Source organism: Trachypithecus francoisi, unplaced genomic scaffold (assembly GCF_009764315.1).
Source record: "Trachypithecus francoisi isolate TF-2019V2 unplaced genomic scaffold, Tfra_2.0 Lachesis_group11, whole genome shotgun sequence".
In the NCBI taxonomy this organism is placed as follows: Eukaryota; Metazoa; Chordata; class Mammalia; order Primates; family Cercopithecidae; genus Trachypithecus; species Trachypithecus francoisi.
This window is the reverse complement of record NW_022681456.1, coordinates 50,971,143-50,995,329: the sequence shown is the minus strand read 5'-3', so window position 1 is coordinate 50,995,329 and position 24,187 is coordinate 50,971,143. Positions and strand designations below refer to the sequence as shown.

Genomic DNA, 24,187 nt, shown 5'->3' with positions numbered 1-24,187 from the left:
TAATAAATAAATTGATCAATTTTAAAGTAGGATATTGTCCAGCTGATTTTTAGTAGTTGTGCTCTACAAGCAGGGGAGAAATGTTTTAAATGACTTCTCTATAATTCATCTAGTTAAATTTTTAGGGAAGTTTTCTGCAATGAATTGTCTTTAAGAATCAGACTCGCACATCATAAAACACAAATCTTAGACTTATAATATTCGTTTTTGTAGGGGGAGCTCAGTCATATTTTAGTTTTCTTCTCAACAGTAGGATTTTTAGCCACTATTTTGTGCACAAAGAGACTGTGTTTGTTTTCTGTTGCCACTGAAAAAAATTGCCGTGCACTGAGTGTCTTAACATTACAGAAATGTATGATCTCACAGTTGTGTACGTCAGCAGTCTGACCTGAGTCTCACTGAGCTAAATCAATGTGTCTGTAGGCCTCCCTTCCTTTCTCAAGGCTCTATTGGATAATCCATTTCCTTTGCTTTTCCAGCTTGTAGAGGCTGCCCACATTCCTTGGTTCATACTCTCTTTCTCCATCTTCAAAGCCTGTAAGAGCAGCTTTGAAGTCCTCCTTATATAGCATGACTCTAACCTTCTCTTCCTTCTTCCTTTCTACTTTTAAGGACTCTAATGATTATATTGGCCCTACCCTGAGAAGCAAGGATAATCTCCCTATTTTAAGGCCAGCTGATTAGCAAATTTAATTCCATCTGCAAACTTAATTTTCTTTTACCATGTAACTTAAAATATATTCATGGGTTCCAGGGATTGGGACTGGGACATTTTTGGGGTGGTGGGTGGGCATTATTTAACCTATCAAAGAAACTGAGGCTAACAGATATCAAATTAGCATTCCCTGTGTTAGATTCATTGCAGTGTTTTATATTTGTATCCTTGCTAACTATCCTTTGGTTCTTCATCACAGATTAAATTCATTCTTCTATCTCTTTTAACTGAAATAAATCTTTTTGGTTTTTTGGCCAGGACTTCTGCATATTAGAGGAATTTGAGTTTCGATTACAATTTACCTATGTGGCTAAACCATCTTTGTGACCCAGTTTTGTTTAGCACACAGATATTGCCAACCACATTTGTCTAGACTTTCATAACAGGTGACATTCTAAGCATCTTTTTCTTGTAGTAAAATAAGTCTCCATTTTAAGAGAGTGGTTTAACAGAGACACTTTTTCTCCCATGTCATAAATAGAAAATACGTGCCTGTGTCCACCCTCTGCTGCAGATTCATTGCCTACTCTTTTCTATCATGCACTGTTTATGCAGCAGGCTGACCCCATGTGAACTACAAATCCCAGGCTTAGTGACCAGCTAGCTTCTAATTGGGTTCAACCAATGGAAGACAAGCGCAGGAGATCAGAGTGGAAAGGGTGGAAAGGAAGAGGGCATAGAGTGTTTCTCCCCTTCACTCTTCCTCCTTTGGCACCATATTTTCCTAGGCCCAATTCCACCTTTTTCCTTAATCATTGTTTCTTTCCACTGGGAGGCCACAGGCTGTATTCCCAGATCCCACTGAGCATTAATGATGCTATTTTCTCCCCTTTCCTACTCAGTGCTAAGAGTAGTAATGTTACAGTTAAGAGTCATAGTAGCAGTTTATGAAGCATTTAGTAGGCCTAATAACCTTTAAAATTATATAACATTTCTTTCATAAGTTCCCTTTCATGAATCTTTTTATGACTTATACAGACCACCTATGACATGCTTAGATGTTCTGAGTTATCCTAAACATCTATATTTTTAAACAACCAATCATTTTACTTTAGGGCAAGAATTTACCATATGAGATTCTTTCTCATATAAAATCTTTTAAATTTATAACCTTCCTTACCAAAAATACATTTTTACATTTATAACCTTTGAATTAGACAAAAGGCATTATCCTTCCATTAGGAAGTTTTGGTTTGTACTGCATTTTACTATGTAAGTCCTGTGAAGGGGGAGTAGATAAAGAGGTTATCTAGATACTATGTAAGTTATCCCCCCTCAAGAGATTTTTCAGTTAGATTTTTGCTATGGCTTGTCTGTATAAGTGTGGGCTATTTGTAAACCCCTGAGTTAGGACTGACCAGGTTAAAGTTATTGGTTAGAAATAGAGCTATCAGAGAGAAAGATGAATTCAGAGACTGGGTAAATATTAAGCAGGCACCCATCTTGGAAAGTAGATTTTTGCCCCAAAGAGGTGGGAATCTTTTCTTTTGGAAGGATAGGGAGCCATTTGCCCCATTACCCAACAGGATTTGAAAGAGAGTTGCTCAGAGAAAGAGACTAGCACAAAGTAGCTCTTGAACCCAAAAGGGACATTTATAATTTTACTTGCTGCCTCCAGAATCACCCATGACTTTGTCTTGTTGATAATAATGTCTGATTTGGAAGCCAGCCAGAGCAGAGAGCCCCTTCAGCTCAAGTCCATGAGGGGTTGGGATTCTTTCCCAGGAGCTCTTTGGCCCTAAGGGCAGTCTCATTTTCAGCAGCTGAGCTTGTGGCAGAGGGGGCAAGCTATGTGGGACTTTTTCCCATTTTTCCCATTGGGGCAGTTTGCCTTCCAGTGGCTTGACTTCCTATACTGATGGCAGTTACACATGAGGGCATTCTGAGGATAACCTGGATGGGGCTGGAGAGCTTTTAAAGCAGCCAACAGTTTAGCCTGTCTCTTGTCCCTGCATTTCTCCTTTGTCCCAGCCCTGTCCTCCTTATTCTGCTCTTAGTTATAAAAGACTGAGGAGGCTAATTTGAGGATTTCTTGCATAAGGGCACTGGGTTCTAAGGCTGACTTTCATAATTTTTTTCCAGTTCATTTTATACGCTAATCACAGCCAATTTTTTTTTTTTTTGGTTTAACGTTTGGGGGAATGAAACTTTTCTCATTTCTTGAGGAAGTATCCAAGGGGCGTGTCCTGTGATGTGGAGATGCAATTACCCATTTGCAAACAGAGAACAGAGGAAGAATAAAAGGAAAAATAAGGCACCTGCTTTTACTTTCCTATTATCCTGAATGGGGCATTCCCTGTTCATCCTTCTGTTGCCCTTAGGGTTCTGGAATAAACTAGTGTTACCATGGGCCTTTAACCTTGGTCCCGTCTCATCACAGTTACCCACTTGAGAACAGAGGAGATACTGGAGTGAACAGTGGGCCACTTGTTCATCCTTTGGGTTCTGGAATGAACTGGTCTTACTGTGTAACCCTAATCTTACCTTCATCTCTGTTCTAATAGTGATCTGTTAGTCTGGGACCAACCCAACCTATGGGTCTCTTGTGCCTGCAGCCTTGGTCAGCCTATATCCTTGTCTCCATGACCTTATAGTGACTCTCATTCAGAGCATTTTAGAAACAAAATGGTTGTCTCTTTTCTTAGATTCCCATTTACCACATTCTTTAAGTAGAAGAGAAGCCTGTTTTTCAGCTAACTGCTGCAAGAAGGCTGGACTTCCCTCCCTTTCAATATCACCTTGAAGGTCTTGATGCATGTTGGGAAGCATGTGGAAGTGGTTAGAGAAATGGAGGGTACAGGAAGAAGTGGGAGAAAGCATGAGAGATACCCCTGGAAAGGCTTCATATGCTTGCAAAAACAGCAGCCCTTGGATTCAATAGGGCAATATTTATTTGCCCTCTTGACATAAAGGAGTAACCTCCAGAGAACTTAGGGCTTGGGGTAAGAATGTATAAATGGCAAAAGAAGAATTTCCCGCCTCCCAAAGGAGTGCTACCTCAAGAAAAGCACATAAATGGGGTCCTTAAAGGACCACAGAGTGAGACCCTAGGCAGACAGACAAACTATTTCAAAAACAACCAGAAAACTCAGCCCTGGGGCATTAACAGAAAAGTATTGATAAGTATTGAAAAGTATATGATAAGTCATAAGGAGCTGTCAGAGCTGGAGTTCTAATTAGTGTCTGTCCTGGCAGTGTGTCAGCAGACATGGAAAGTGTTGGAGGTCATCTGAACTGGTAGGGTAAAAATAAGTGTAACTCTCAGGGGATATCTGCAAGCGAGCCTATGTCTTTGCTGCCACACAAAGGCAGTAAGAGCCATGGGCACACAAATAACAGGGAGTATATGTTTAAAAGTCATGTGGCATGCAAAGTAAAAACAAAGAGGCAGACTTGCCCCTGAGGTAGACAGTCCGGCAGGTGTGCAAGGCCATTTCAGAATACACACAGAAAAACAGGAAAATAGGCAGTGTGTGTTCTTGGGAAAGAACCAATTTTAGTTGAAAAAACAGAGGAAACTCCAGGCATTGCACAGTTTTAAGATTTAGCCTTACCATTCTCACAAGCCTTCTGTTTAGGAAGGCCATTAGTGCCTCAGTTTTACTTGGTGAGGACCCCAAGGTCCTTTCTACCCCCATGAGCCATCCATCAGGGTGATCTGTGAGATTAGCTTGAGGGAGCAGAGCCACTGTGGCAGCGATGAATCATTCTGGGAGTTGTTCAGTAAGCACGATAGTAAAAGGGGAGAAGAAAACCATGTATGGGGGGTTAAATGCCTCCGGCCAAGGAAAGTGAGATGTAGAGGTGTCTTACCACTGGAGAACGTATCCTAGTCATACAGCACCAAAGTGTGTTAGTGTTGGAAGTTATCTGAGTCATACGGCACCAAAGTATGTTACCGGCGGCGAATCCATATGGGTCTGCAGCACCTCAATTCCTGCTTCCTCAGAAGAAAGAATTCAACTGAGGGGCAGAGTGGGAGACTGAGGCAAGTTTTAGAGCAGGAGTGAAAGTTTATTAAAAAGCTTTAAAGCAGGAACAAAAGGAAGTAAAGTACACTTGGAAGAGGGCCAAGCAGGCAACTGAAGAGATCAGATCGATGGTTTGACCTTTTGACTTGGCCTTTTACATGTTGGCATTCTTCTGGGATCTGCATTACTTCTCCCCTGATTTTTTTTCCCTTGGAGTGGGCTGTCCACATGCACAGTGGCCTGCCAGCATTTGGAAGGCGAGTGTGTGCAGTGTTTCTTGAAGTTGTACAGAGGTGTATTTGAGGCATTCTTCCCTTACCAGTTGAGTGTCCCTAGGAAGTATATCAGTTAAACTCCACCATTTTGCCTCTTACTGCACATGCTTGAGCCCACTTGCCCAACTCCTGAGATCTTATCAGGAAGCTGCTGATCACCAGTTTCAGATTTTTTCCTGTCTACTGAAAGACTGGCTTTTCCTGGTGCTGGCAGCTACCAATTATTATTTTAGAGAGACAGTTAACAACTGCCTGACCACCACCTGATGGTAACCTGACATTCCTCGTGGGTGGGAAGGACCCTCTCCTGCCCTGCTCTTGCCTGACTAATTACCTACTGTAACAGTAATAACTTTCCACTGTTACTGGTCTCTGTTCCTTCATCATCCGTTGTTTGTTCTCCTCATTTGCTCCATACTTCTATTGAAGTTTTTCAACAAGTCTCTTCATTTGAAACAAATCCTGTTTTCTGCTGAAATTCTGACAAACTATCAGGAAACAAATTTCTCAAAAAAGGAATGTTTATGTTTTGTTCGTGATAAACAGATCTCCAGTATAGGGTCTTTCTGTATTTTCATGTTTTTTTTTTTTCTCTTCCTCTTATATTTTGTAGATTCCTCATAGAGATCAGAATTGTTAGTTCATTCATTCATTACTCAATATTTATTTGGAATAAAACAGAGATGTTATTATACTGATGTACAAAACAAACAATATTGGAGCTATTGCCAAGCAATGGAGGTAGAGGTAGAGTCCTCAATAAAAAACTATGAAATTACAATCTGTCTTATCTGACATATATGTATATGTATAAAGTAGAACATAATCCTCCTATCTAGCTGTAATTTTGTATCCATTAACTGATGTCTAACTATCCCCCTCTCCCATTCTTCCTCTATTCTATAAATATATATTATCATGTGTCAATCAAAGTAATAATTTTTAAAAGTAGAGGGGGCTGTGAGCATGAAAAGAGGGTGACTACTGACTTTGGGGGAGAGGTTGATGGAAACTTCCTCCTGAGGTGATATATGAGCTGAGAACAGAGTGGAGTGGGAAAAGACAAAGCAAGTAGTGTGGTTAGAAGGAAGATTCGGCCGGGCGCGGTGGCTCAAGCCTGTAATCCCAGCACTTTGGGAGGCCGAGACGGGCGGATCACGAGGTCAGGAGATCGAGACCATCCTGGCTAACACGGTGAAACCCCGTCTCTACTTAAAAAAAATACAAAAAATTAGCCGGGCGAGATGGCGGGCGCCTGTAGTCCCAGCTACTCGGGAGGCTGAGGCGAGAGAATGGCGTAAACCTGGGAGGCGGAGCTTGCAGTGAGCTGAGATCGGCCACTGCACTCCAGCCTGGGCAACAGAGAGAGACTCCGTCTCAACAAAAAAAAAAAAAAAAAAAAAGAAGGAAGATTCAAGCACTGCACACAATGTGCAAGGCCTTAAGCAGGCGTGGAACTTAACGTGCTTGAGAAATCTAGAAACCAGTGAAGCTAGATGGCTGAGAGCAAGGAGAATGGTAAAAGATACCATGGAGAACAAGTCAGGGGCCGATTAACTAAAGATTTTGCATCCATGTCAAATACAATAAATATTTTGGTCATTGTATGAAGAGCTACTGGAGGTCATTGAATGATTTTAAGCATATGATTTACTTAAAACAAGCAAACAAAAAAAAACTTGTGTTGTTTTTTTTTTTTTTTGTTTTTTTTTTTTTTTTTTTTTGAGGCGGAGTCTCGCTCTGTCGCCGGACTGGGGTGCAGTGGCCAGATCTCAGCTCACTGCAAGCTCCGCCTCCTGGTTTCCGCCATTCTCCTGCCTCAGCCTCCCAAGTAGCGGGACTACAGGCGCCCGCCACCTCGCCCGGCTAGTTTTTTTTTTGTATTTTTAGTAGAGACGGGGTTTCACCGTATTAGCCAGGATGGTCTCGATCTCCTGACCTCGTGATCCGCCCGTCTCGGCCTCCCAAAGTGCTGGGATTACAGGCTTGAGCCACCGCGCCCGGCCAAAACTTGTGTTTTTAAATAATAGCTGGCTGCCATGGAAAAGGATGGTTTGTAAGAAAGCAGCAAGATATGAATCTAACAGGGTGGAAGATTTCTCATTCAGGCAAGAGATGAGGGTAGCCTGGACCAGGATGGACATAGTGGAGATAGACAAAAGGGGACAAATTTGGGAGATGTTTAAAATTGCCAGGACTTTATGAAAAATAGGATAAGAAACAGGGAAATAACAAGAATGGGTTCTAAACTTCCAGCTTGGGCAACTGGATGAGGCCTTTACTGAGACAGGGACCATTGGAGGAAGTCCAGGTTTTGAGGGAGGGATGGCACATGTTTACTGTAAGATGTGCAGCATTGAAATGACTTTTAGGCTAGACATCCAAGTAGCTGAATCTCATAGACAGAGGCAGAAAGTTTCTGGCTGACATCTTGAGTGACAAGGAGGGAGAAAATAATGAAATTGAAAGAGGAGTTTTAAGAATTTTAGAGTGTAACCAAAGTGGGCATTGTGATTAATCTGGGGGGCTTTGGATGAAATACGTTATGCGTTTTAGAAACATTTATCAAAGGTTTTAAGAGCCCTTCAATCTCTGCAGCCCATTCCTTCACCTAAGTTGTAGTTATACTACTTTTTTTTTTTTGAGACAAAGTCTCACTCTGTTGCCCAGGCTGGAGTGTAGTGGCATGATCTCGGCTCACTGCAAGCTCCACCTCCTGGATTCAAGTGATTCTTCTGCCACAGCCTCCCAAGCAGCTGGGACTACAGGTGCCCACCACCACATCCAGCTAATTTTTGTATTTTTAGTAGAGACAGGGTTTCACCATATTGGCCAGGCTGGTCTTGAACTCCTGACCTTGTGATCTGCCCACCTCAGTCTCCCAAAGTGCTGGGATAACAGGCAGGAGCCACCACGCCCGACCTATACTACCTTTTCTAAAAGGAAATATTCTACTTCTCTTTTTCTGTTCCTATCTTGTTGAAAGAAATTAAGCAAAAAAAAAAAAAAAAACTTAATCTTTTACTCATATTCCAAATAAAATACATTTCCATTTTCTAGTAATTAGTTATGAATTTAGTTATACAAATGATAGATTTTATTTATAAAATTTTTGAATAGAGTTTTTTTTTTTTTTTTCCTGTGGAGGCTCTTCATTTTGAGGTGTCATGGATCTTTGAGAATCAGATGAAATAATGGACTCTTGTCTCAGAAGAAGGTAAATATGCCCGTACACAAAATTTTGGAATCAAAGTCATGAAGCCAGAGACCCCCTTGAAGTCCATCATCTATCCAAAGAATCCCTAGAGATGGGAGAGTAAATCCTCTTACTTTAAAGGATCACAGAAAACGTGTTTGTTATTTTTATCTTAATTTTAGTGATACAGCAGACGGCTTTGATTTTGGATGCATTAGGCATTTTTTTAAAGACTTGAATTCCTGATATTTTACATATGTTTTGTTTTAGAACTCATGGTTTTTAATGGTTATATATTTTGATACTTTTCATGGCATTGAGCTTCTCCACAAATGACACAATAGAAGATCAAAGAAGTTTTGAAGAGGGGAAAAAAGCAAACCTTGATTTCACAGTAACTATCTCTAGAGACTAACTTTCAACCTGATAAATTTTTCCTTTGGCAACCAAATTATTTTTTCCTTGTGCACAAACACATTTATTTGATTTCCCCTTATTCTTTTCCCCTGGAGGAATACACTGAAACTAAGCTGCATAGGAAGTATGAGAAATCTTTTCTAGACCTTTATCTAAAACATAACAGATTGTAAACACAGTAATGTAAGACATGCAAAATTAATGTCTTTACTTTTCCCATAATTTTTTAATAGCAACAATTCTTCCTTCTGACAGTCCCTTACTGAAACTGCGAAGCCACTGTTTTTTATTGTGGGTTTTCGTTTTTGGCATCCCATTTTATAGCAATATACTCAATGTATGCTGGCTTTCTAGCTGGAACGTTGTTGTATATATAGAAGATTCTTCAAAATGTGCATGTAGTCAGATGTGTTTTATTTAAAGTCAGTCATTTGGCTGTTCTGGCCACTGATCCCAGGCCCCTGAGAAAGGAGAAATTGATTGTTGTGACCCATGCCTGGCACATTGCAGGCCCTCATAAGTAATTGCTGCCACGAAGCAAGCCAAGCACGACTTAGTGCTTGTAGAAAATCTAACTCCGAATTGCAGCAGCACCCCTGCTCTCAACCAGTGTCAAGGGCAGTGGTCCTAGAAGCATCAGGTTGGTGAGACCGGCCTGCTTTGTAAACATTTCCTTAGAGAAAAATTTTTTTTAAAAAATGAAGACAGCAATATTTCCAACTCAAAAGCTGGGCGAAAAGGATGGGAGAGGCTATGACAGAGTTGCCAAGTCAAGAGCTGATGATGATAGCAATAAAGGTAGTGGTTCACAGTGTGAAAGAGAAAACACATAAACAGGACACAATGCTCCTGATGACATGCCAAGGATGTGCCAAATTCTAAATTTACCACCTAGATATGATAACCCAAAAGGAAGGACAAGGCATGAGATTGTTAAATAGATTTATATTTTAAGTTTTTCTCAAATATGTATTTTTGGAATCCTATGAGAGGAACATGCACAATGTTATTTCATTTTTTACATCTTTAGAATTGTCAGCAAGACAACTGCAGTTTTCATGCACATGACTGTGGCAAGGATCAAATACAGATCCAAAAACATTTTCCTTTGTGGTTAGTTCTGAGGGATTATCGCAAGGTAGTGGTCCCTGAGAATTTAAATATTAGGGAATTTTGAGACCAACACATAGCACATCTAGGCATAGATACGCAAAGTTGCCTAAAGCAGTCTATTGCTCAAAGGTATAGATAGTGAGTAGGGAGGGAGCATTCCCTCTGGGGATGCTGACGTTAAATACGAATATTTCTGCAATACTACAGAGACAAGCAATCAGACCAGGGAGCCACTGATCAGATTTACAAGAACAGCAATAAAGAAAGAAACATGGTCAGGCACAGTGGCTCGTGCCTATAATCCCAACACTTTGGGAGGCCAAGGCAGGCAGGTCACCTGAGGTCAGGAGTTCAAGACCAGCCTGGGCAACATGATGAAATTCCGTCTCTATTAAAATACAAAAATTAGCTGGGCATCCTGGCAGGTGCCTGTAATCCCATCTACTCAGGAGGCTGAGGCAAGAGAATCACTTGAACCCAGGAGAGGGGTGTTGCAGTGAGCTGAGATCATGCCACTGCACTCCAGCCTGGGAGACAGAGCAAGACTCTGTCTAAAAAAAAAGAAAAGAAAAAAACAAAGAAAGAGGCCTATAATATTAACAATAGCTTATATTTATTGAGAACTTAATGTATAGAGCCTCAGTACTATTCAATCCTCATACTTACCTAATTTTCTAAGTATCAGCATTTTTCCTATTTTACACATGAAAAGATTGAGACTTGGAGCAAATAAATAACTTGCTCTGTTCACACAAGTAATAAAGTATGAGTTCTAATCCAGACTGCCTGGCTACAGGGTCCATTCAGATGTTGACACTGCACTGTGGGACCAGGAACAGACATCTGACTTCCAGCATTCAGTTCCTAATGCCTGCCTATTGTTACAAGGAGAGATATGCTTCAGGCAATCTTATCCTGGTGCCATGGTATCACAGTATATATTTCCCTCATTATTTTTTGTTTACTGTTTTGACAAATATGGTTGCATACCTATTATGGGCAAAGCTGTGCAAAGCATTAGGATGCAAGAATGATAAGTAAAAATGATACAATTTTTTTCTGTCATGGAGCTTACAAATATAAAATGGCAATGGTGACTCATGTTGTGAAGGATAGATAAATGAGGACATAAGAACCTAGACAGGGCAATTTGTTCAAGTCAGCGTGGCCAGCAAAGGGTTCATTGAAGAAGCACTATTTGAACCAGATCTGAAAGATGTGCAACAGCTAATTGTTTGAAGAGGAGATGAGTATGAGAGTATGATAGACAGGAGGAACATTATGTGCCAAGTTCTGTCCCTCTGCGGGTACAGCAGGTAAGAGAGGCTGAAACATGAGGTGGCTGCAGCTGTGGGGGTACAGGGCTGCAGAGGAAGATAAAGCTGGAGAGGGGTACTCAGACCATGCAGAACCTCAAATGGCATTTAGAAGATTTGAATTCATTTACCCTAATAGCAGTGGGAAATCATTGCTGGTGAGTTCTGGGCGTATTAAATGTGAAGTGTTTTAAGTGAAACATTATGGTTAAAATATGAAGAAAGAATTGGAAAATGAAAGCTTGGAGATCATTTAGAGGCATTTCTCACCAGGTGAGAGATGAGGGTGATTTGAACATGGTTATGTTGATGGTGATGGATGGAAGTGTAGAGGTTGGTGAGAGGTTTTAAAAGCTAGAATCAACAGAACTTGGAGAAGAATCAGCTAAAAGGGTAAATGGGAGAAGACATCAAAGATGGCCTATGGGAGTCTATCTTATTTAGCCATATGAATGCAGTGCCATTTACTGAGACTGAGAACACTAGGAGAGATGGTTTTGAGGGGAAAGTTACTGATTTGCTTTGGGGGAAATATTTATTTTGAGATGCCTTTGAGACATTCAAGTGGAAATGTCAAATAGGTGGATGTGTGGGATGAAACCTGAGGCAGGGGTTGGGGCTGGGGGATTCAAATTTGTGAGTCATCTGCCTCTGTTCAGTGAGGTAAATTAAGTGTGTGGGTGAAATAGCCTGGGAAAAGATACAGAGCAAGGAGAAGAGGGCCCAGGAGGAAATCTGGAGATTCATCTATTTCAACCCTGCTCTCTTTGATTCCTGCTTTCCAAACACCTTCAGGTTCCAGGGCGATCTGATTGCAGGGAGAGAAAGCACACATCCTGCAGACATCAGGTGTCCTTGTTCCTGTGACAACCCACTCACAAAGGAGTTTCACAAGTTATTTCTGATAATGATGTAGATTCTTATGTACAGGTTCACATGAGGAGAGAGTGTGTGGATCATGTGAATGAGACAGTTACATTTGGTGTTTCAAATGAATAGATTGGCATTCTGCTGCTGTCTCACTTTCATGCATTTCAGGTACAGTGAGTCAGTCTCTCAGACCCACATGGGACAGTCTTGGTTTCTTTTTTATTCTCTTTCAGGGAGCCATATCCAGTCTGACTCTCCCTCCTACAGACACCACGTTTAGCCTCCATGCAATTTAGTTATTTTCATTTCTCAACTTTCAATCTCCGTGAAAGTAAAAGCAAGGTCCTGCTATCAAGAGGTTCTAAAGAGACTGGGACCTTGAGGAGGATGGGAATGGTTGGAAAGAGGCATTATGTGGTGTCCTAGGGAATCAACGTGGTGTGAATTAATAATTGGCAGTAAGGACCCAATTTAAGGTAGAGATTCTGAATTTATAGAAAACTTGAACTGTACTGTTACATGACTTTCTTCCCCAAAACCAGGTAGTCAAGCCTTAATTTCTTATGCTTTCTAAATGCTCTTTTTGAGAGAAAAGCAGTTCATAGTTTAACACCTAACAGTGATTAATGTTTACAGTAGGAAAGCATAATGGAAAAATGTATGATATTTTGGTTCATACTTTTACTATCAAAGGCATTTTGGTTGCTAGTAAATGAAGGTGTGTTCACATCACCATAATTATGTTCACATTTGATGCATTTTGCTTTTCAGACCTTTTGTTTTGCAGTCATGTAATCAAATTATGTCTTACAAATAAAAGTATAAATATAATAGGAGCAAATTTAGACAAGTTACTTAACCTTTTTGTGCCTCAATTTCCTCATCTCTCAAACAAGGACAATAATACCTAGAGAAGGGAGAAAACAATTTTCTCCCATTTTTTTCACTCTCCTCACTTTTCTGCCTCAAAATAGACCCTTCTCCCTCTTAGAGATTTTAGATTAAACCTTTCAGTTCTGTTTTTCCCCCTTCTTACTGGCTTGTCCCCACAGGATGATAGCAATTTATATATTCCTATATTCAAATAGTACCTGGCATTGTGCCTGGTACATGCTAGAAACAGGATTAAAGAACCAAATATATTAGGTTTTCTAGTTATTATCCTTAACTTGGTGCCTTATTTTTTTGTGTTTTGTTTTGTCTTTAACCATAACACACTGCCATTCTAGTCTCATTTATAGGTCTACAACATATTCCATCAGGATGCTTAATTTTTAAATTTGAATTTAATATCACAGATTGTTCATAGATGATTCCTCACTTGGCCTCCATTTCTTTTCTTTCTTTCTTTCTCTGTCTCTTTCTTTCTTTCTTTCTTTTTCTTTCTTTCTTTCTTTCTTTCTTTCTTTCTTCTTTTTCTTTCTTCTTCTTTCTCTTTCTTTCTTTCCTCTTTCTTTCTTTCTTTCTCTTTCTTTCTTTCTTTCTCTTTCTTTTTCTTTCTTTCTTTCTTTCCTTTTCCTTTCTTTCTTCTTTTTCTTTCTTTTCTTTCTCTCTCCCTCCCTTTTTTCCCTTTCTTTCTCCTTCCTTCCTTCCTTCCTTCCTTCCTTCTTTCCTCCCTCCCTCCCTTCCTTCCTTCCTTCCTTCTTCCCTCCCTCCCTCCTCCCCTCCTTCCTCCCACTGCCTCTTTCGTTCTTTCTCTCTCTTCTCTCTCTCTCTTTTGTGACAGGGGCTTACTCTGTCACCCAGGCTGCCCTGCCACCCAGGCTACAGTGCAGTGGTGCATTAATGGCCCACTGCAGCCTCCAGCTCCTGAGTAGCTTGGACCACAGGTGCACACCACCATGCCTGGCTAATTTTTGTATTTTTTGTAGAGACGGGGTTTCACTATGTTGACCAGGATGGTTTCGAATTCCTGGGCTCAAGCAATCTGCCTGACTCAGCCTCAACAAGTGCTGGGAATACAGGAGTTCCATTTGTTTCTTAATTGATAATCAGCCTCGCTTAGAGACTACCTCTTGTATCTTTAGTAGCATGGAAATACTGACAAATATTTTTAAAGTTCTATTCATTTTGCTGAAAATCACATTTTTAAATCATCCAGGGAAACATATGACTGTCTTCTGTGTCAATACTTCTGATGCTCTGGCTGTCCTGCCTGATCTCCTCCCCATTTGAAATCAAATCCCCATTATTCTGCACATAGATTCTTCTGCTAATTTCCTGAGGATATCTCAACCAGCTCATCGGCTTAATTAATCACCACCAAACACTGGTCACTGATAAGGTTAGCTTTGTGTCCCCACCCAAATCTCAGCTTGAATTATAATCCCCATAATCCTCAAGTGTCAAAAGACTGACAAGGTAGAGGCAATTGGATCATGGGGGCAGCCCCCCACTCCATGCTGTTCTCATGATAGTGAGTGAGTTCTCACAAGGTCTGATGGTCTTATAAGTCTTGGCACTTCTCCTTCCTGCCCCTTGTGATGAAGGTGCCTTGCTTCTCCCTCACCCTTCAACATTATTGTAAGTTTCCTGAGGCCTCCCCAGCCATGCTGAACTGTGAGTCAATGAAACCTCTTTCCTTTATAAATTACCCAGTATCAGGCAGTTTTTTATAGCAGTATGAAAACAGACTTATAATATAATCACCATGGATGTGTAAGTTGTGGAGCCATATGTTAAAAGAATGATCTAAATATCTTACATTTATACAGTGCTTCCAACTTCACAAAATAGTTCATCATCCATTATCTCATTTAATATCCAAATAAGCTCTGTGAGCAATTAACTCAGTTTCAAAATAAGCTAAGTAGGAATTTAAGAAGTTAAGCAACTTCTTCAAGATCCTCCACTTTGTAGGAGCTCGGGTGGTAACTCAGAAGTTCTGGTCCTATATAATAGCAGAAAAGAGAGCAGGTACCCACCATATAATTGAGTTTTAATCTCTATACTTTGCAGTGTGACAGTAACTGCTGCAGTTAGCTTTCTTTAAATTAATTAATGTAAAACAATGTGATGTTCCTTACACACCATCTTTGGCATACTAAGATTCACATCCATTAAAATGGCACTGGAGTGAGAGAGGAGAAAGGGAAGAGAGATTAATGCCAGTGTGATAAACCATAAGAAAAGGGGAGAAATCTGCATATGAGAGAAGGGAACAATGCCAAAATGTGGCTGTAGAGTAAGAGGAACAAACAGTTAAATGCCAATGGGAAAAATTTATAAATTTCCATTAATCTTGTTGCTATGAACTGAATATTTGTGTCTCCCCCATATTCATTTGAAGTCCTAACCCCAAGGTTAAGAGTATTAGGAGGTAGGGCTCTTGGAAAACAATTAGGTCATGAGGGCAGAGCCCTCATGAATATGATTAGTGCCCTTATAAAAGAGGCCCAAGGGGGCTGCCTTGCCCCTTCCATCATCTGAGGACCTGAGATCTATGAACCTGGAAGAAGGCCTTCACAAAACACCAAATCCGCCAGAGCCTTAGTCTTGGACTTCCCAGCCTCCAGAACTGAGGAATAAATTTTTGTTGTTGATAAGTCACTCAGTCTAAAATTTGTTATAGCAGCCCAAACAAACAAAGACACTTGTTAACTCTCCTGAGGAGTGGCATTATAACTCTCTGCGTAATAGTCACCTGCTGGACAACTATTGACAAAGTACCTTTGTTCTTAGAAGCTTGACTTAAGTGGTGCCATCTATCCATGGCAGAATGCCAGAGGAAAAATGATATTTACCTCATTCCTGTGTTCCTTAGTGATAGGAACCTTGTTACTTACTTACCGTTACACCCCCAGCATCTTGCAAATAGAAAGTACTCAATAAACCTTCCCTGAACATATGTTGGACTGAATAATTGAATGAATTCTGTTTTATAAAACCTTTGGAACATCTCCTATAGATATTTCACTATTCACGAAACAGAGGTCCAGTTACTTCCACCAAGGTTTGTCTAAGAGAACCAAATGGGCCTAACCTCCCAATATCATTTTATATCTGTAATAATCAGACCTTTCTGAAGTTGCATCTTACTCATTCTAAGTGATCATTGTTTACATATCAAAACTCAGAAAATACAGATGAACTTTTATTTGCTTTAAAACAGTCAGCAGGACATAGAACACATAATCACTCTCCATCTGTTTCTTGCTGATCGCATATGAAATAACAAGGATCCTCCTTGTAAGCAATAGTTCTATTGTGTGCATCTGGCGGTAGAGAGAAAGAATGCATTGTCCTCTGGCTTATGGTTCCATTTTAGTAACTAAAAAATTTATATATAAAAATAGGAAGACTGTGTGTATAAATAAGTAACTAGCATATTTCTCTCACTGTTGGTACTCATCACTTTCTAATAGAGTTAATGATTTAACATATGCTGTTAAGTTGGACTTTATCATAGAAGCCAAGTTTTTCTTAAAAAAATCAATATTTTAATATATTTTATATTTTAAACTGACTCCTAGAAATAAATGCAGAAAAAGGATGCAATAATTCAGTACAGTAAGCACTAACTATGCAACCACTGTGTGCCTGCACTATTTGGGGAATTTGTCTTTAACCATAAAAGGAAAAATTTTGTTTTTTTTCTCCCATTCAATCTATTTGAACATTTTCTGGCTGTTGGAAGTTTTAAAAATCTTGATGCTCAATGTGGAAGTGGAGAAAAATGTCAAGCAATATGTGTAGCTTAACGAGGGGCAAAATGCAGTTCTTATTTCTTCTCTGCCTGGGAATGGGAAAATAGACAGAGATCATCTTATTTTAAAAAAGGTAAAGATTATTTTGTGATCAGCATACTTATTTAGAAGCAAAATTTGGAGTGTTTAAAAAGGCAGGAATGTGTATTAGGCAAAATAGCATCATGCTAAAAAAAGTGTTCAATATGTGGCTTTTGTGGTGCTGATTTTTAGATACACAGTAGAACTGACAAAAGTAATCTCTTTTGTATTATCACCAAGAAAAGTAGGTCAGTCTATTCTAACTGGAATGTCTGGGAAATCTTAAAAACTCAGAATAAGTGTAATCAAGTTGTTTTTTGCCAATTAATAGACAAGTTGAGGGAATATATTAAAATAAATGAAGAGCAGTTGAAATACTTCAAAATGATGTGATCTCTCTCCTCTCCTGTTTTCTTTTCTCCCCTCCCCTCCCTCCCTCCCTTCCTCCTCCTCCTCTTCTTCCTTCTTTCCTCTTCCTCCTCCTCCTCCTCTTCTTCCTTCTTTCCTCTTCCTCCTCCTCTTCCTCTTCCTCCTCTTCTTCTTTTTCTTTTCTCTCCCTCTCTTTCTCTCTCTCTTTCTCTCCCGTCTTCCCTCTCTCCCTCCCTCTCTGTCTCTCTCTCCTGGTCACTGGGCTTTCAATTTCAAACTCCCACATTGGTAATAGATAAGAGAGTGACTTTTGTAATTTCTCATGCATCAGAAGCAACAGCTGTTTTAACTGGCACATCAACATGACCATTCCTGACAGGAAGTGCATTAGGACAATGAATGTAATCGAAGCTGCAGAATTTTGGGAGGCAGCATACCATTGACCAACTTGGAATGTGGCCAGATTATTGCAGCTAATACTTCTTTCCAGAGAAAGGAACTCACTTTACAAAGTCATAACTTCATCTGGACTGAAGGTCTTTTCTCTCTGGCAGTTCTAACCCTCTCCTCTTAATGATATGCCATAGTTTAGAATTATTTTTTAAAGAAGTACCCAGCAAGATATATGAATGCCAACTTCTTTAAATGTATGTTTTGCCATTTTTACAGTTTATCAAACCAGAATTATACAAAATACCTAGGGAAAAATAAATAACAGAATCGATAAGGTAGTTGGGTAATGGTATGGTGAAAGGATTAAATACACTTTTTATTTTACAAATTAAAATTCTAAAACAGATCACTTGAGAACTGGACGACTTACAATTCCACTCAAGTGATGTGCATTTATGGAGCAGGTGTTATGAAAAGGACTGGAGCACGAAAGGAATGAAGCTGTCTTTCAACATTTTAATCTCAAGGGAAATCTTACAGAACCAACGGCATAGATGGATACTGAGCGAACAGATGACAAGCGGGGTTGCTCCATTCTCTGGAAAATATCATGATAAGAAACAGATTTCAGCTGTTCCTTAAATTTTTCCTCTACTGAATGACAAAGCTGCCAAGAAATGAGGATACACAGATTATGACACAGAAATAACCCCTCTACCTGTATTACATCCTGACAAGTCACAGCATTTCTTTAATTCAAGTATAGGAGACCTACTCATGAAGAGAAATTATCTTCTCATATGAAATATTGTATTCCACAAAGGAATAAAGCAAAACAAAGGAGTATTTCTGTGACATTCTTTAGCAATCAGTTTAAAATACTTCTTAACATCTGTAATCAGGGCTTCACATAAACACTAGCATAGAAGGTGGAATCCCACTTTCAAACAACACCACCATCACAACACAGACAGCAACAACCAAAGCTAGGAGAAATTAAAGGCAAAGTTCTAATTACTCGAATTAAATACACATTTTACTCTAATTTAAATACACATATTTTTCAGCTCTTGTGATACAAAATGGAACTTATGCCTGCTCCTAACATTTGTGGAGGCCAAGGCAACAATATAAAAGGAGGTCTATATATTACCACATACCTTTTAAATCAAGTAAACAGATCTTTCCATTTACTGTGACAAATATACTTTCAGAGCAAATCAAACAAAATCAGAAAATATGTGTAAATCTGTGTGTTTTACATGACTTAAATTTGGCAAAATACCAAAGCTGAATGACTTTAACGGCTATTGTTTGTGTTGGGTATTTAGTTGATGGGCAAATAATGTCTTGATTAATCATACAATTAACAACCATAATAAATATATTATTATATGTTATGGGCTAATGATGTCTTTGATGTCTTGATAACTTATACAATTAACAACCATAATAAATATATTATTAGATGTTTTCTATAACATTTATTTTCTTCATTCATTTCAGCAAACTCATTAAATAGGTTTTTGAAATCAAGACTTTTACATATGTGATTTGTTTTCTTATAACATTAATGATCTAAAGAACTAAAAATGTAATTATATTCAAAGTCTACAGAATTTGAATATATTTTCAATAACAAATGTAAAATAGAAATATTTTAATTATTTTGTTATCAAACAAAATTATGTCTTCTCAAATATTCATTAAAAGGTAGAATTCAAATTATAATTGTTAAACATAAGTACTTAAAAATTACTTAAATCTTATTAAATAATTTTATTAAAATGAAAAAATTTATAGCTCTACTATTCAAGGTCCATGTGGTTGCCAATGTAAAGAATCAGTATCACACATTTTATTACTAGACGTACAAATACAAAGTTAAAAGAATGTCCTTCAGCTGCCATGTGCAACAGTTGAGAATAGCATACTAAATTTGCAAGTACAGACAGAATCACGAATGGGGAACATATAAAGAAGAAAGGCAAATTGGGACCTAAGCAGTACAATGTGGGTGAAGGTGCTGAAAAAATAGTTACTGTGGAAGGAAAACCTACCCCAGCTGTTGGGTGACTTCACGAGGGAACTCTCTTGCAGTCCAGCATACAGAGTCCAAAGATGTATGATGAAGTTGGGCTGATTCCAGCAGGTATGGCTATCCAAAGAGATTCAATCTGCTGGGTGGGAATACAGCCAAAGGAGCCCATAGGCATCAGGCTGTACTAGAAGTAAAGAGATGGATGGAACTGTGGTTTGAAGTGATATACAGCAGAACCTCCTTGAGTAGTGGGAGGGTCCAGGTAACAGAGCTCTACCTCCATAGACAAGCCTGTCAAAGCTAGGCAGAATGTCAGGGTCCCAGCCAAGTGGGCTTGGGTGCAGGGAAAAGCTTTATATCCAGATGGCTTTGAAATAATTAGAGAAAACCAAAGCAGATGTCTGGATGTATACATAGATTCGCTCCATACAACTAGGGTGAGAGGAAAGCAATGATTCAGTAGGCAAATGATGGGGGTGAAACAGGAAGCATATGCACCCCTGGTCCCCTCCACTTGCTGATGGTGCAGATTTTAGGCTCTGGTGAAAACTGTTTCTGGTTTTGGTTGAGGTTGACTCTATATAGAAAGGGAATTAACTATTATAGGTGAGTGAAGCTCAGGAAGACATTGGCTGAACAATACTAAAACAGTTCCATGAGAGGGCAAATATTTTTTAAGTGTTCATATGGGATTGATAGGGAAATTATTTATTATTGGTTTAATCCATAGGTCCAACATACTGGTGAAAGCTAATTTTAACTTTTACTATGATGACATTTTGATGCAATGTATATGGGTAAATTTGGCATTAAAACATTATACAAGTTTTCATTGTTAATATCAGGTGAAAGGATATATAAAATCACTTTTGGAAAATATTTATCATACCTATTAAGACTCTTGAAACTGCTATTTCCTATGAGTCAAAATGGGGCCCTGTGACTCTGCAATTACATTAATATGGATAGTTTTTGTGTCAGTGCAGAATGACTGAAATTGTGTATCACTTTTAGTATCCAGTATAAAATATATCTCCAATATGAGATATATTTTTACTGACATTGTACAAGATTTCAAAGAAAGTTTTAGATTTGGAATATGAACTTCAAGTGGCAGGCAAGCTAAATGCAGCATTTGCTTGTTCTTACTGGCTTTTAAAATTCCAGATCAACAACTTTGTCTTTATTCGACACGACAGACTCATAATCAAGGAGCCACGCAGTCATTTAGACTTGGGGGTCTGCACTTTATAAGTGGTAACAAGTGAATCATAGGAAATCAAAATAATTTGTATTGATGTTTTACCTAAAAAAGATCCTATTTTAAAGCAGATTTTAGCTCCCCTGACTGATCTAAACTAGGAAATGACCTCTCCTAGGAAATCATTTAGGTGGAAGAATTTATTTTGCTGATATTCAGGAAAACACTTTGATTTTTAGCTGTAGTTTAATATTATTTCCTGCTTATATCCTTTAGATAAGAGCCAACACGTCAGTCTCCCTTTAAAAACATGTTCCTACTTCATTTAAATTATTCTCCCAATAGTCAGCTTATTGAAATAAGGGTTGGCATTACAGACATAAGCTGTAGTGTATATTTTAAAATATATTTAGTAGCGTAACTAAAAAATACACAAAAATATTGATACTTACGTCCAATGACATCTAAAAAACTGATAATGAAATGACGTGTGTGCTCTGCCAGTACTTATTCTTAGTCACCTAAAGTGATTTCCTAGAATCACTTTTTTTATTGCAGTAGCAAAAATAACACATAACATGAAATCCACCTTCTTAACAAAGTTTAAAGCATACTATATAGAATTGTTAACTAATATACACATTGTTACACAGCAGATCTCTAGGAGTTTTTCCTTCCTGTATGACTGAAATTCTACACTCATTGATAGCACCCCCTCATTTCCCCTCCTTTCAGACCCCTGGCAACACTTCCAGTTGCCATTTTTAATGAATGATCCTTTAATAGTCTGTGTTTCTAGAATTCTGCATACGTACCTATTCCCATTGTTATGAATTTTTGGTTTAAGTTGTTTTTACTAAATAATTGTTTCCAGAATCTTCAAAAACTTTCCAGGAATGACTAGTCTTTTTTTTTTTTTTTACTTCTCTGTTATCTGGTGTTTCTGTTATAAAACATAATTCTTAATTAGAAATTTTAATAAGATGAAGTGACAGAAAATGTAATTGCTACATCTTTGTGTATACATTGCATTCTTTAATCTCTGCATCTGACCTCAAGGTAAAAGGCTAATTTTATTCTGTCTACAAAATAGTTTGATAAGGTATTCCTTGATGCCTCTCTGCACGTAATGGTGTCATCTCCCAGTTGGCTCTGAATATTAGTTTGTGAGAGAAGACTTCTAACAGTAGTAGTCCATTCCCTAGCTGAATCAGCTTCTTAGTGTTCTCTACAGGAATTTGCTACCACTAGTATGTCTATCTTTTCTATTCCAAATTCTTTATATCCTGCCTAAAGTCTAGATTTTGCCTTCATTTTTGTTTATGCAAAATTTAAACATGATTGTGTTTGTATGGTACACAGGTCTATCTACTTCAATTCCATTTTCTTACAAAAAGCTCACCAGAGCAAAGAAGACGACTGTTGACATTCTCCCAAAAGCTGTTCCCTCACTATATTACAAAGGGCTTAAAGAAGGAGAAAGCTACCATATCAAGTCTTAAATTACCCTATCCTAAAAATGGTTCTCAATGCTGTTAATAAGATGGACACTGTAATATAAAGACTTAAAAGGCTTTTGGAACAGGCAGACATAATATAGAATCCTGGGTCATCGTTTGGTCATTGTGCAGTCAAGTTACATAATATTCTTGACTTTCAATTTTGTCATTTTTGAAAAAAACAATAATAATATCAATCTGAGCAATACTATAAATTCTCTATTGTGAAAATTAAGTTATATTCATATTTAAAGTACCTGACATGGTGCCTGTGCAGAGTAAATGCTGAACACATATAAAGACCTTTCCTTTTGCATTCTTACTTCAGAACTCTGACTTGTTTTAGCAGTGAGTAGGAGAGACCGTGAAGGAGATGAAGAGGAGATTAGAAAAGACATTGTGTTCAAACAAGGTCTACGTGTGGGCAGCCTGAGTGCTTAGCTTTAAGTAGAATTATTTGGGCAGATATTGACACATGTGCCTAAAGCCAGGTTAAAGGATGGGTCAACTGATCTATTGGAGACACCAAGTCACCACCAGAATTAATTAGATATATGGTGCATATGTAAATCCTTTTATGAGTGACAAAGTGTAAAAATGATCGATTCCTTGAATTGCAATTCAAAACTACTCTGGGTCAGAATCAGCCTATCTCCATTAGCTATTCTGAAGTATGCCCCTGTAAGTACATGGCCCTGTAAGTACTGGCCCTGCCACCAACCCTGAGACTGAAGTCTGTAGTTGCTGTCAGCTGAAATGTTAAAACTGACTAGAACACATGGTATATGATATTTGTTGAGCATCAGTGATTTATATCCAAAGTTTAAACACTGATATGTTTCCAAAGATACTGTCTGGTTCTGAAACATCACAAAAGTAAAACTGAAGATAGAACATAAATGACAGAAAAATGAAAAATATTTTGTAGGCATTAATATGCAAGAGATAGAGAAAGAGAGAGAAGAAAAAAATTTTTAAGTACTAGAAACTTGTAACTATATCCATTAAAATCACTTATCACTTGTGAATGCTGGTGACTAGTGCTGTCCATGTGACAGTACAGATGTGAGTGATAATTTCAGATAAATTAAAATGTTATATTGCTTTTAATACATATCATAAATGCCTAATTTTGAATATAAAGATAAATACATGTGGAACAAATATTTTAAGAAAATCGATGAGAAGGGATGACACTCACATATTTTAATCCTACCCAGCCTGTTTTGCTATGGATATTTTAGGCCATAGATATTTATTCTACTTTTCGTACAAAGAAACTCAGAGAACAGACATAATCACATTCATCTACCTAAATGCCTACATACGCATAATCACATACCTACATATAAATATACTCAAGATATAAATACATTTAAAAGAGGTGGAAGAAAACAAGAGCCAAATTATAGGGACTTATAATAGCAAACGGATATAAAATTTTAAGTATTATAATTAAACAGGGTTTGGAAACGATTTTCAAAAAGAAGAACAAAGTTGTAGAAATTATACTACCCAACTTCAACACTTATAAAGGTGCAGTAATCAAGACAGTGTTATATTGGCATAAAAATAGACAAAATAATCAATAGACAGTATATATGCACAGAAATGGACCTACACACAAACACACACACATATATATATATGTCAATTGACTAAGATGCAAAGGCAATGCAGTGGAGGAAATAGACATTTTTAACAAATTGTGCTGGAACAAATGAATATCCAAGGACAAAAATTGACAAGCCTTCGAGCTTAGCAGTGGCATGTGATTAATGCAGGGAGTGGGTTGTAGAGGATGAGCGCTTCTGACATAGGTTCCCATTTGTGCTCAGCTTGGGACTGATGAATTCAATGTTCTCTTCATCATTTGTCCACTTCAATCCAAGGACTGACTCTGTGGAGCTGACTGCCAAGAAATAAATGTCTTCGCTTCAAATCAATCATTGCAGACAATCTATTTTATTAGTTTGTATATCTCAGGACAGATCTTTACAACACTTATGAAGGTGACTTTGTGGTATTGTGCATTAAGTTTTAAATGCTTTTGTAGGAGCAAAATATGGAAAACTGAAAGAATA

General features: G+C 38.3%; 1 long non-coding RNA gene across 1 annotated transcript; it reads right to left on the bottom strand.

The window, feature by feature from the left end:
- Positions 1–2,868: 2,868 nt before the first annotated feature.
- Positions 2,869–22,741, bottom strand: LOC117091005. Its single transcript, XR_004440204.1, has 3 exons — positions 22,732–22,741; positions 19,423–19,427; positions 2,869–3,160 (listed from the first exon to the last, which is right to left on the bottom strand). It is a non-coding gene; the product is annotated as an uncharacterized LOC117091005 (long non-coding RNA).
- Between the last annotated feature and the right edge of the window lie 1,446 nt (positions 22,742–24,187).